Genomic DNA, 12,596 nt, shown 5'->3' with positions numbered 1-12,596 from the left:
CAACGTAGAGACGTGACATCACGCGCTTAATCACCCATTCTTATATCGCGCACTGTAGGGCAGAGACAACGCCACCTAGATAGCACAAGGCCTGTTCACTCCGATCCATGACGTCACGATACCTGGCCCGAAATTTCCATTGACAAGGCTGGCGTGATGAAAGCGGTGACGTCAAAATCACTGTTGCCTACACGGGAGCATTCCCATTATATTCTATGGCAATCGGGCCAAGTAACATGACGTCATGGATTGGAGTGAAAAGGCCTTGTGCTATCAAGTTGGCGTTGGCAGAGAGCGCCTACACTTGCGTGATTACGCAGACGGAGCATGTATAGCATGCGCAGCACAGTTTGTGATTAACACTTGTCGTCAATATTGCTTACTTGACTTGTAATCGCGCGAAATCCTGTATTACCGGTTCCGAGGTGCAGGTTGTCATATGCGTGAACACATATAACGCGTGGATTTGGTGTATGCGTAATATTCACATTTTGAGTGAAAATGCGCTGCATCCATTCGCTAGCTTTGACGAGGACATGAGGCGATGTTGACGGTGCTCCAGGTTAACTTTGACCGCCTCGGATTCCTTAATGCGCACCTAAATTTAACACGGGCATTTTCTCATTGCGCCGCAATCGGAATGCACGATAGCCACCTGCGGCGTGGTGTGTTTTGTTCTACTTTCATTAGCATTTACCACGAAGACGAGCAAGAAATAATACCAGTACACTTCTCTCTTTCTCTTTCTCTCTATACCCCTACATGTGGCTTATTTGTCACTAATCCCACATAAGAACAACATAAACGAGAAAGCAAATCATCAGAGAGAAAAAATACACCGCCAATCCACTCCTGTGAAGGTGGTTGGTCAGCGAAGCTGTAGATATGTTGCGCCTAATGTTGGACAACTTATTAAAACATCGATGCCATGATGTTCCTCCATTACGCACATTGTTCTTCAAAGGGACATATGACACAAACACACGTCTCAATGCAGTTTACAAAACCTTTATTTTATTTATTACTTTGAAATCACTGCTATACCTGCTTTATGGTCGCTATGCGTGTACGGTTGTTGACTGACTCGGATCATTCAAACCGAGGCCAAACTATTGCACGAAGTGGGTCAACCACTGCTTTGTTTCCGGTATTGAGATGTGTAAGTTAAGGTCTCCGACACCGACCTCCGGCGAGGTATTGGCGGCAACGTACGTTGATCTACGCGGAAGTTCGCGCGCCTCGTCATCAGTCATGCGGTTTGACGGCTTTTTTCATTTGTGCGTTTCGTATTGAAACGAAAGCTGTGCTGTATGTGCGCTTCACGCCTCTGCCTTACCGCGGTATGAGCCATTGCTCCTGGCCCTGATCGCACCGCCGTGATTGGCCCATCTGCGTTTTCTGTCCACGTGACGGAGGCGAAAAAAATCCCGGGATTCTAGCCATAAACAGCTGCGCTGTAAAATATAAACACAGGTCCTTAGCTGTAATGACTAGCAGACTGCATTTAAGTTATATGATGTGTAGCCCAAACGGAACACGCAAGACAACAGAGAAGACGAAGGCATGGTGTAACTGATGGTTTATTGCACGTGTTCAACACATATATAACATCGTACAACAGAAAACAAAAAAAGCAAAAACAACACAACATATATACATACCAGCAAAGTCATCTGTCAAAGGCTGCTACCGCGAAAGGAGCAGGATTTCTTTTCTTTTTTTCGAGGAAATAGATGGGAAAATCGCGCAATTTTCACTTCTACTGTTTATCTCAAATGCTTCTATGATTTATCTAGTCAGCTACCGCGTTCTTGAGCAGTACTTGCTCTCTACGGAACAAAGGCGGTCCGAGGCGGTCAAAGTTAACCTGGAGCACCGTCAACATCGCCTCATGCCCTCGTCAAAGCTAGCGAATGGATGCAGTGCATTTCCACTAAAAATGTGAATATTGCGCATGCACTAAATTTACGCTTTTATAACCGCAACGACCGGTCATCTTGCTGTACACTGCGTGCGCTGCGGTTGTAAGCAGCAGCAAGCCATCAGTCGTTAGCAGCGCCGCTCTTTCGTATCCCCTGCCGTCTTGCCGTGCCCCACTTGGCGCTACGCATCACGCAATGCAATACCATGCCGCCCATCAGTCTGTCCTCTTGCACGCACTTCAGGTGGCCAAATATATGTGCCCAATTGCTCGGTTTGATGAAGCTCGGTTTGATGTCGTATGGGGGTGACACGTTATCGGATGAGCAATCACGAAACGAGAGGCTCCTGCGCCTTTCGACCTTATCCGGGCTCCGAGCACGACTCGTAGACAGCGCACGCAACGCATTTCCCGGTCAATTATCTAACGCGTCCCTTACGTAGAAGCACACGCGTACTTGTCGACCCTTCTTATTTCTTTGGCAAGAAGGCCGGGTCAAGAGCTCTTTGAGTCCTGGCAAGCAATTGGGGTTCGAAAGCGCTAGAGAGAGAGAGAGAGCGCAGACGCCCACACTTTTCTGGGTGCGCCGTCTGTTCTGCCGCTCTGTGCGTGAGAGAAATTGCACAATAGTGTTCGGGCGCCTTCCGTGTTTCTTCGGCGAGCGGTGGCATTTCTGGATGCCTGCCAGATGACCGATCAGTCAAGTTGACTCGCAAGGAGCCTCGGTTCTTTTGTTATTCATTTCTGACAGAGGCGAGAAAAAGAAATGCAGTCCCGAATGTGCAGAACGAAAACGTCAGCTCAGAGGAGCTGAAGATGATGAAACACACTCGACGATACGATATGGGCCTTTAGGAAATATAGGCCGCAGATAATTTTGAGTCTGCAGCAGGCAGGTCTCCAACCAAATGTCTGTACTGAACTTTCTTACGCCGCAGATGCGCATCGCGTGCGATTATTACAGGCGGGAAGTCCTTTGCTAAAATTTCTAACAGAAATATATGTGTCCATATAGCGTGCTTAAAAAGACGTAGTAGTGATACTGCTTTTTAACGACGAAGACCTTGCTTTCGATTTCCAGCTCACGTTCAGGTATGGTGGTACACTCCGATGATGAGTATAGTGGTTAAGTTAGATGTAGCCACCCCTGCCAGCTGTCTTCCGCTCTGCCGGCCAATTGCGCGGGCCCCCGCCTTGGGTGTAAGAGGAGTTCATTTTAAGCAGCGCCAAAAAAGAAAAAAAAAACACGGACAGGGAAGAGCACAGAACGAGCACTGACTGCCAACAGCATCTATATTGAAGCGTGCACAAATGCAACGGGCTGAAAGAGACAAAAGAAGAAAGGGAAGGCGAATCATCATCAATTTGTGACTTAGGAGTCACTTGCCTAAGCGCCCCTTCTATAGCTCTTTGCGATAAAGAACTTAAGTACCTTAGAAGTTAATCAGTTTCAATTATGTCCATATCTTGTAGTTTACATTTGCACAGTTGTACGTTTCTGACACATGCGCAGCAAGAGTTGATTGACGATGACTCGCCTTTCCTTTCTTCCTTTCTCCCTTTCAGCCTGTTGCGAATAGTATATATTTGTGCACGCTTCAATAAAGATGTTGTTGGCAGTCAGCGCTGGTCCTGTGCTCTTCCTTGCCCGTGTGTCTTTTGGCGATGCTTAAAAAGAGTGATTTGTACCAACTAGCTCGCGCCCAAACCCTTCCAAGTCAACCCGAATAACCCAGTAGTAAAAATGAGCACGCACGTCCCTTAGTCGGACTCCCGCTTCGTGCGCTCTTTGAAAAAAACACTCCTCAAAACTCGCTGCACCTTCGGGGGAATCTTGTTTTGAACAGTCCCCGAACTGAGGCCCAATTTATAAAAGTTTTCTTGTTCGTAAAAACGTATTACCACTTGGCCGGCCGCCCTCCCTAATAACGTGTTTGCTGTCAGGATTGGCTGGCGCCTGTTCTTGCAAACTGCCGTAACTGCCTTGTGAGCACGGAGCCTGCTTCTTCGCCCTGTAACATGCATTTAGCGGATGCTCACGCTTCTCACAGCCGAGCCCAGGCGGTGGAACCTTACAACAAAAGGAAGCGTTCTTTGCAAGGAGCTCGCCCATAAAATCAACGCAAGCCCCGTCAAGTCCGGAGCGGTGTTCACACAGTAAGTGCTGTTCCACGTGCTGTTCACGTTCTTGTTCCCTCTCTCCTGACAACCTACGCTGCGCACTTGCACTGGGATACCATTCAAGAATCAGCACAGGTCCTAGGTTCGCATTCACAAAACCTCTCTTAAGTAAGTGCCGCCCGCGCTTGGCCACAGCCGCGACGCTCCTATGTTACTGATCTAGGTGGAGCGTTGGGCTAGTAGGTGCTGCATAATATATGTCCCCCAGCACATCAAACAAGGTCGACAGAAAAGGACACGCACAGTGCTGAACTTGCAACTGAACTTTATTTTCCTCAGCGCAGCTACAGATGCACTTTTCACCCGGAAAACAGGAAACAACAACAGAGGTGAGGCGCAAAAATTGCATTCTGCGGAAGATAACTCGCCACACGTGTCACTTATTTCGCTATAGGAAACTCACTCCTTCGTTGACAGGGGAAGCGGAGTCACACTGACGCACTTGTCACCACGTTTCAAAATTTCTTGCGCTTTCTATGTTCTATCTTTGCCTTCCGCGATTACACGCGCTTGATAAAAAAGAGGCCGGCAACCACAATCGCGACAATACATGCCCTATAAGTGCCCACTCACAACTCTTTCCACGTTACACCTACGTATGTTCTCGAAGACGCTCGTTTAGGCACCGCCCGGACTGAACAACATATTCGCTATTGTACGATAGCTGAATGCAGTAAACCATGCTTCAGTTGTAAGTTCTGTGCTCTGTGTCCTTTTCTGTCGCCCTTGGCTAATGCGCTGGGAAACATCTAGTATGCTACTGCGCTCAGCAGTTGCGGCAACGCAATGCAGGGAAAAAAAGTTATTGTCACCAGTTAGGTTCAAACAAACAAACAAACAAACAAACCAAAAACCGCACGGCAAGAAACGCTGAACCCCCAACATTGCACCTCGTCATGTTCTCTAATCCCGAAAAAAAAACATAAAAGAAATATATGTGTAAATAAGTAAATAAATTAAGAGAAAAGAATGGAAGAAAGATTCACCTTATAATCTTACTCTCGTAGTTCACAATGTGGTTTTACAGAGCCGCACTGAAGATAGTATCATAGACGGCAAAAAAATCATAATAAATCATGAACTCTTCTTTCATGATTGAAATTAAACCTGAAAAATGCTCTTAAATTACCAAAATGTGACTGTGATGATGATGATGATGACCATGATTTCTAATGGCATCCTCATTAAATCGGGGTGGCCACAAACAGTTATCCAGCCTCTGTAAGCTACTTACCTACTAGCATATCGTAACCTATATAGTTCTCTGGTTATTTGCTTTATCTCGTAAAATTACCTGTGATGATACCACCCCATCTCTTCCCTGCTTTTTTTCCCGCGCCAATACTGTAAGCGTCTCTTGCTTACCTGGATCGCTCAACAGTTAACCGTGATGATGATAATGATTTATGGCATCCCCTTTGAAACAAGCGGTGATACATAGTCACCTAACCTGCTTGAGTTAATCCGGCATGCTATCGGTGTTTTTCACTCTAGCATTTTTTGTGTACATCTCCTTGATCCTTTTTGTCTCTTCCTTCTTCACGATTTATCTTGTACCGCTACCTATGCCTGTAACGTATCCGCTCGTGTAAATCTCTTCCCTGATTTTTTTCCACCAATACTATAAACGTCTCTTGCTTATGTGCCGAATGGTCTCCATATTTTCGTTGCAGCAGACACATACCTCATCTTGTTACGAATATTTGACCCGGTATGTTTTTGTTCTTAGGCAACCATCTCGAGCCTCAAGTAGCAAGGCACTGCCCTTTATGTTATCCTACAGTTTTCCCCTTCAAATTTCTTTCTTCCCATTCTTGTAAATCTCCGTGGTCTTTTTTGTTTCGATCACATTCATCCAATTCCCGGTCTGTAGTGTCTATGGGCTATAGTGGTTTACGAACGCCATCAAGCGGAACCTGCAGAAATGTAGTAACCACTTCCATGTCCTCCGAAATTTACGACCAGGGTGGATCAATGTCCAACATTCCCGAACAGCATGACTCCGTTCAATACCAACTGCCAGCCGGGATCGTCGCAATTCTGTTGTCGTGGTGTGCGTGTTTGGAGTTTCTGACTGGCAGCTGACGAGTCACCCACAGCACAAACCACCTCTTGCTGGATGAATGTATCCGCTTGCAGAGGAACAAAGCGACAACTGTGCACAGTGGCATTCAAACGAAGTTCAATCTTGAGCGTTGTTTCTGTAAACATCAATTCAGTCGTATGACAAGTTGATAGGTGATGCGAAGCGGTCCAAGCCATCAAAGCTGCTTAGTGAAGTCATTGACTCGGTGCTGAGGAGCCTGCTGATATTTTATCACGCCGATTGCTATCATGAGTTATTACATTAATTAAATTCTGGGGTTTTACGTGCCAAAACCAAGATACGATTATGAGGCACGCCGTAGTGGGGGACTCCTGAATAATTTTGACCAACTTAGGTTCTTTAACGCGCACCCAATGCACGGTACACGGGCGTTCTTGCATGTCGCCCCCATCGAAATGCGGCTGCCACGGCTATCATGATTGGCTGGCACCCAAACGCCAGCCAAAGATGAAACGTTTTTATTAAAAAAGTGTACTGAATAGACACATACGCGACATAACCAATATCATATGAACACATTAGCAAAACACGTTGTTGGGCTGGTTGGTGCATTGTATTAAGAAAAAACCAGCCAAAAAAATACGCACATAGGAAACATACAAGAAGCCAGCCTATTCCCTGTCTTCTTGTATGTTTCCTGTGTGCGTCCCTTTTTTTTTTATGTTTTTTTCTTAATGAACATGTTAGTTTCGTATGTGTTCTCTCACGATCATATAATCATTATTGGATATGTGGTTTATGTGTCAAACGATATATTCCTTTTAGGGGGCATCCGTTACGCGGAAATTCGGGCATTGCAAGGCGCTTTATCATGGACGAACCGGGCATGGCAACGGAAGATATCATTGTCTTCTTTCAGCTACACCTCCTTTCCGCGCACAGGGTTGAGCTGTATTTGGCTAATTTCTTCCACATCGTCTTATCTGTCTCTTTCTCCTTCAAGTTGTTTATTGCCATCAGAGCCAAGCGTCGTTGCATATTTTTATCATTAAATGTTTGTAGGGCTACATGTGGGCGCTTGTCAAGCGCCGCCTACTCTTCTGCTCCGAGTTGGAAACACACGCACACACGCACGCACACACACACACACACACACTCTCTCTCTCTCTCTCTCTCTCTCTCTAAACAATTAAAGCCACGACGTCCCACAAAAATAATTGAATAGATATTTCGACCGTTCATAGACCTTTACAAGACGAAAAAAATAATTTCCGAGTAAGTGCTACACATGAACCACACAGGTAGAGAGAGAGAGAGAAAATAATGCAGAGTAAGGCAGGGAGGTTAACCAGAGGTAGTTCCGGTTGGCTACCCTGCGCAGGGGGAAGGGTTAAGGAGGATAAAAAGAGAAACAGAGTGGAAGGGGGAGATAGAAAGAAAGGGAGACGAGCACGAACAAAGCGCGTACACTACAGAGCGGTAGGGGCCGCATTCTTAGAGTTTGTCGTGAATCCCCGTGGACCGCAAGAACCTTAATAGCGCGAGTAAGGCCTTCAACGCGGATGTTCTTTCGGAGCATTGGCCTAAAGCTTTCAGTTCTGAAAGTGGACGATTGTCCAACTGGTCCAGTACTCTGCACATCACTTGTCTCTCAGCATTGTACCGCGGGCAGACACAGATAATGTGTGCTAGCGTCTCGTCGATGTTACATGTGTCGCACGTGGGGCTGTTGGCCATTCCACACAGGTAAAAATCCAGAGAAAACAGGGGGAAGCAGGAGATGGAAATTCAAGACGATGAGCAAAACTAGAACAAGGTGAAAGCGGGAGCCAACGTTTCGACAAGTGGGCTTGTCTTTTTCAAGGCGACATATGCTTTCCTCGCCGCAGTATATATAGTGTTGCATCTGGGTCGCAAGCCCCAAGGGTAGCGTTGGCCTGGCGGCCTGGCCGCACAACTGGAAGCATTCGAAGGTCCTGGCAAAGGATGAGTCGACTGCTAACAGAACAACTTGTTTATTTTAGCATCGCAAAAGAGCGGCCGGTCAGGTCGACCGAATTGGAGAGACGGGAGAGCACGTTACTCGACGGAAGAAATCGGAGCCTCCTCGGCGTCCGGGGGCAGCTGCTTTTATACTCTCGGAGTCGAGGGCAAGAAGGAACGGCTCGGGATGAGGCGCACGTGACGGCGCCGCGCGGACACGTTGAGACTAGAAGGTGACGCATCCGCCGGGCCGGCGCCGGTCAGACCTCCTCGCTTCACAGTTGGGGAGCTCCTCTCCCCGGCTGCCGCGCTTTGACAAGCGTGGGCACCAACATGCACACACACACACACACACACACACACGCACACACGAAGACACGTGGCATTGAAACATGCCTGGACGCGCATGGCAGGAGGCGTTGCGGCAGCGCTGAACGGGCCAAAATGTCCGCCGCTTTGAACGAAGCGCCGGCGTCCGTTGCATCCGCGCCGGCTATACCGCGCGTCGCAGGCGAAACGTAACAATAGGTAGGCTTCTTCTAAAAGGGAGCGGGGGTAATGCGGTTGGGTGCGGCAACGAGCGAAGGTGTGTTAGCGGCGAGGGTGTAGAATTGAGAATAAATTAGTGCTGTGCACAAGGCCGGTGACACGGCCGTCTGTCAATCACGTTTCAACCGCTGTGCATCAGCCGGCGTGTCTACGGCGTGCACAGCAGCCCTCTATTACCTGTTTCGCTGGTGGTCGTGAGCTATCGTGTCTCCGAAAGAGACAGGTGAAGGAGCGGCAGGAACCGGTGCTCGTGAATATATATATATATATATATATATATATATATATATATATATTGAGAATACTGAAATGGAATAAATAAATAAATAAAAGGGGAAAAACGGAAAGAAAGGAATTGGGTGGTATTTCCTACTAAAATACCACCCAATATTATCAAGTAACGAGCGTCTTAGAAAAGCGTTCCCGGATGTAACAAAGGTTACCTATTGACGCAACAGAAACTTTAAAGATATGTTAGTGCACGCAAAAGTCAGCCAACGCCATTGCCCCGTAATAAAAGCATGTTGTCGCCCCTGGTGCAAAACCTGCAGGCAGCTTCAAAGTGACATTAAAATTAAAAGCACCGAACATTGTTATACACAAGTGAAAACTAGCTTTACTTGTGCAAGTTCGGATGTGATTTATATGCGTGAATGTTCCTTCTGTAAAAAACAATACATAGGTGAAACGGGACAATCAATGAACGTCAGATTAAACGGACATCGCGCGGACACAGCTAAAAAGCTTCCCAAAGTCGTCGCCGAGCATTTCAACCAACCAGGTCATAACTTTCATGAACTTAAACTCTACATCTTACAGTCAAATTTTCGTTCTGAACGAGAAAGAAAGTAGATGGAATCATACCTTATCCATAAGTTCAAGACATTGCATGCAACCAACAGGCATAAACGTTTCAAAGGGAGCTTTAGAATCTATTCGCTATGCTAAATTTCAAGCTATAGGCAACAATACTTAGTTTGGTTGCTTAGTGGTTTTTGTGTGTGTATGTGTCTTTTTTTTTTCCCCTTTCTTTCCGTTTTTATGCACGGTGGTTGAAACGTGATTGACAGACGGCCGTGTCACCGGCCTTGTGCACCAGCACTAATTTATTCTCAATTCTACACCCTCGCCGCTAACACACCTTCGCTCGTTGCCGCACCCACCCGCATTACCCCCGCTCCCTTTTAGAAGAAGCCTACCTATATATACTGCGGCGAGGAAAGCATATGTCGCCTTGAAAGAGACAGGACCACAGGTAAAAGTGCCATCTGAAGGGTGATCGTATCTGATGCGGCACATGACAATGACAGTAATCAAAGAAAGGAACAGCACGTCACCAGATGCATGCATATAGTCGAGTGTCGTGCTCGCCGAAGGAAGCTAAGTGCAGTAATACAGCATCACACATCGTTTTAAAGGAATTCAAACATGATGAGATCGGCCAAATAATAAATTCCTTTGCCTAAATTGGGACAACAAATTGGTAGGCTGCGTACGGGCGAGGCATGCTTAATTAACGACTGGAAACTATTATGCAAAAGTGATCGATCTGTTTTCCATGAGTTTGCTGAGTAACTGGTGCGTCTGCGCCACAACCGCGGTGTTCCTGCACCAGTACAATTCAGAACAATCCCCACTTGCTTCTGTTCTCCCTGTCGACTGCCACAGCAGTTGACATCTTTCATAGCATATTCGAACAGAAACGAATATATTCGACAAATTTGAATAGCGAATTTTAGAATCGAGTACCTATCAACTAGCAATGAAAGTTTGATTCGTTTTCGGAAGTGCGAATATTCGCTCACCCTTATTTGAAGTTAATCATTTACTTGTCGGCTCATTTCGCCGTCGTCAGGTTCGCATGTTATATAACATCTTCCTCAACTTCGACGAGCGGTCCCAACATACCGATAAGCCTTGTTTTTTTTCTTGTATTATTCCCGCTTGACCCGCAACATTATATGGCAGGCAAATGTCCCAACACCACCCGCCGCGGTTGCTCAGTGGCTATGGTGTTAGGCTGCTGAGCACGAGGTTGCGGGATCGAATCCCGGCCACGGCGGCCGCATTTCGATGGGGGCGAAATGCGAAAACACCCGTGTACTTAGATTTAGGTGCACGTTAAAGAACCCCAGGTGGTCGAAATTTCCGGAGTCCTCCACTACGGCGTGCCTCATAATCAGAAAGTGGTTTTGGCACGTAAAACCCCATAATTTTTTTTTAAATGTCCCAACACCAAAAGCAAGGCACTGTAATCATCATCAAATACGCTTACCTCGGTCAACTCTGCTCCTACCTGACTGTTGCCAGCGACCCTATGGCGGCACCTTGCCTCCTGAAGTACTCCGGGTAAGAGCCTTTGTTGCATTTCCTCAAGGAGGAGTGTTTTTCTTTGCCCAAGATTGGAAGCTTGTTATCTCTGTTTACAAACGCTCCAACGACCGCAAGTGCGTCGTAACTGTATTGGGCGCGCTCAACTTTTGTCACCTTTGTAGCCAGGCTGAGGGTTTCTGTGTGTTCGCCGAATGATTGGCGCGCGAGAATCGAAGGCCGTGTGCTTTATGGTTTGCTTCTCCTGGAGCCGCACTGACGGTTTATCATTTCAGGGCATAGTGTCACATTTGCGTGACATAACGGCCAGCGCGGTATCTGATTGTAGCGATGGGCGACCTGGGGAACTATTCTCGGACGATCACTTTCGGCGATACTATCGCTTTCGCGTGACGTAGCACATGACGCGTTGTATGATTCAGTCGGTTTTGCTCAACCAGCCAATCAGCGCGCACTGTAAATGATATCCCGGAAAATGATCGATCGAGACATACGGTCCCTGGATCTTCAGGGCGTGCAAGCGCAGACGCGCGATTCTAAGCGAACGCACTCTGACGTCTTCAGTCGTTCGCCAATCTCGTTGCGGCGATGAGAAATACCGGAAAGTATATTCGTTGCTATCTAACATATGTGGTATCGGCCCGACGTATTTTACAGTGCCGCAGCATCACCATGCACTGTTCATCTTGCGCTTAAAATAGCCTGGATAGGCTCCAGGCGCATATTAGCGCAGCTGCCGCTAGTTAATTAACCAATAAAATGTAGCCGAGGACGAGCCAAACATTAAGGAAATATTAGAAAGAAAGAAAGAAAGAAAGAAAGAAAGAAAGAAAGAAAGAAAGAAAGAAAGAAAGAAAGAAAGAAAGAAAGAAAGAAAGAAAGGAGAATAGTGAAGACCTCGCGCGCTGTGGGAATTGATGTTACGCGAAGCATTTTGCAAGTACACTCTTAGGCAAAGTTACACCCTTTGGCTTGCCCCTTCTGCCACACAACAATAATCGCTATCTGCCTTGATGCGTTTCCTTTCTTTAAAGCTGCGAGCCCGGAACTTTCCAGTAACGAACGGCACGCGCGTTATCAGAAGGGGCACTCCAAAGGGTGTAAACTGTTCTATGCTGATAACGCGCGTGCCGTTCGTTACTGGAAAGTACCGGGCTCGCAGCGTTAAAGAAAGGAAACGCAACAAGGCAGATAGCGATTATTGTTGTGTGGCAGAAGGGGCAAGCCAAAGGGTGTAACTTTGCCTAAGAGTGTAGCTGGCTATCTAGCATTGTTCGGGGTTCCGCAAAGATTTACCTGGTGGACCAACGTGTTTTGGTATATAGAGTAGTTGTATGTGTGATGCGAGTGCGTACGTGTGTGTGACGACAGAAGCAACACTATGACCACGTTGGCAAGGATCGTATAACGGCAACGGCGTAATTTGTACTTTGGACGTTATAGACGCAAATTTATACATGGCGACTGTTGGATTTCGCATGGGTATTGAACTGGGGCGTTAGCGAACGAAACATGGGCTGTGACGTGACCTGCGGCTTTTATACGATCGTACGTACCTATATAGTCAAGAGTTCGACGAAAGTG

This window comes from Dermacentor andersoni, chromosome 1 (genome assembly GCF_023375885.2).
Source record: "Dermacentor andersoni chromosome 1, qqDerAnde1_hic_scaffold, whole genome shotgun sequence".
Lineage (NCBI taxonomy): Eukaryota > Metazoa > Arthropoda > Arachnida > Ixodida > Ixodidae > Dermacentor > Dermacentor andersoni.
The sequence above is the reverse complement of the archived record's forward strand: the minus strand, read 5'-3'. Positions refer to the sequence as shown.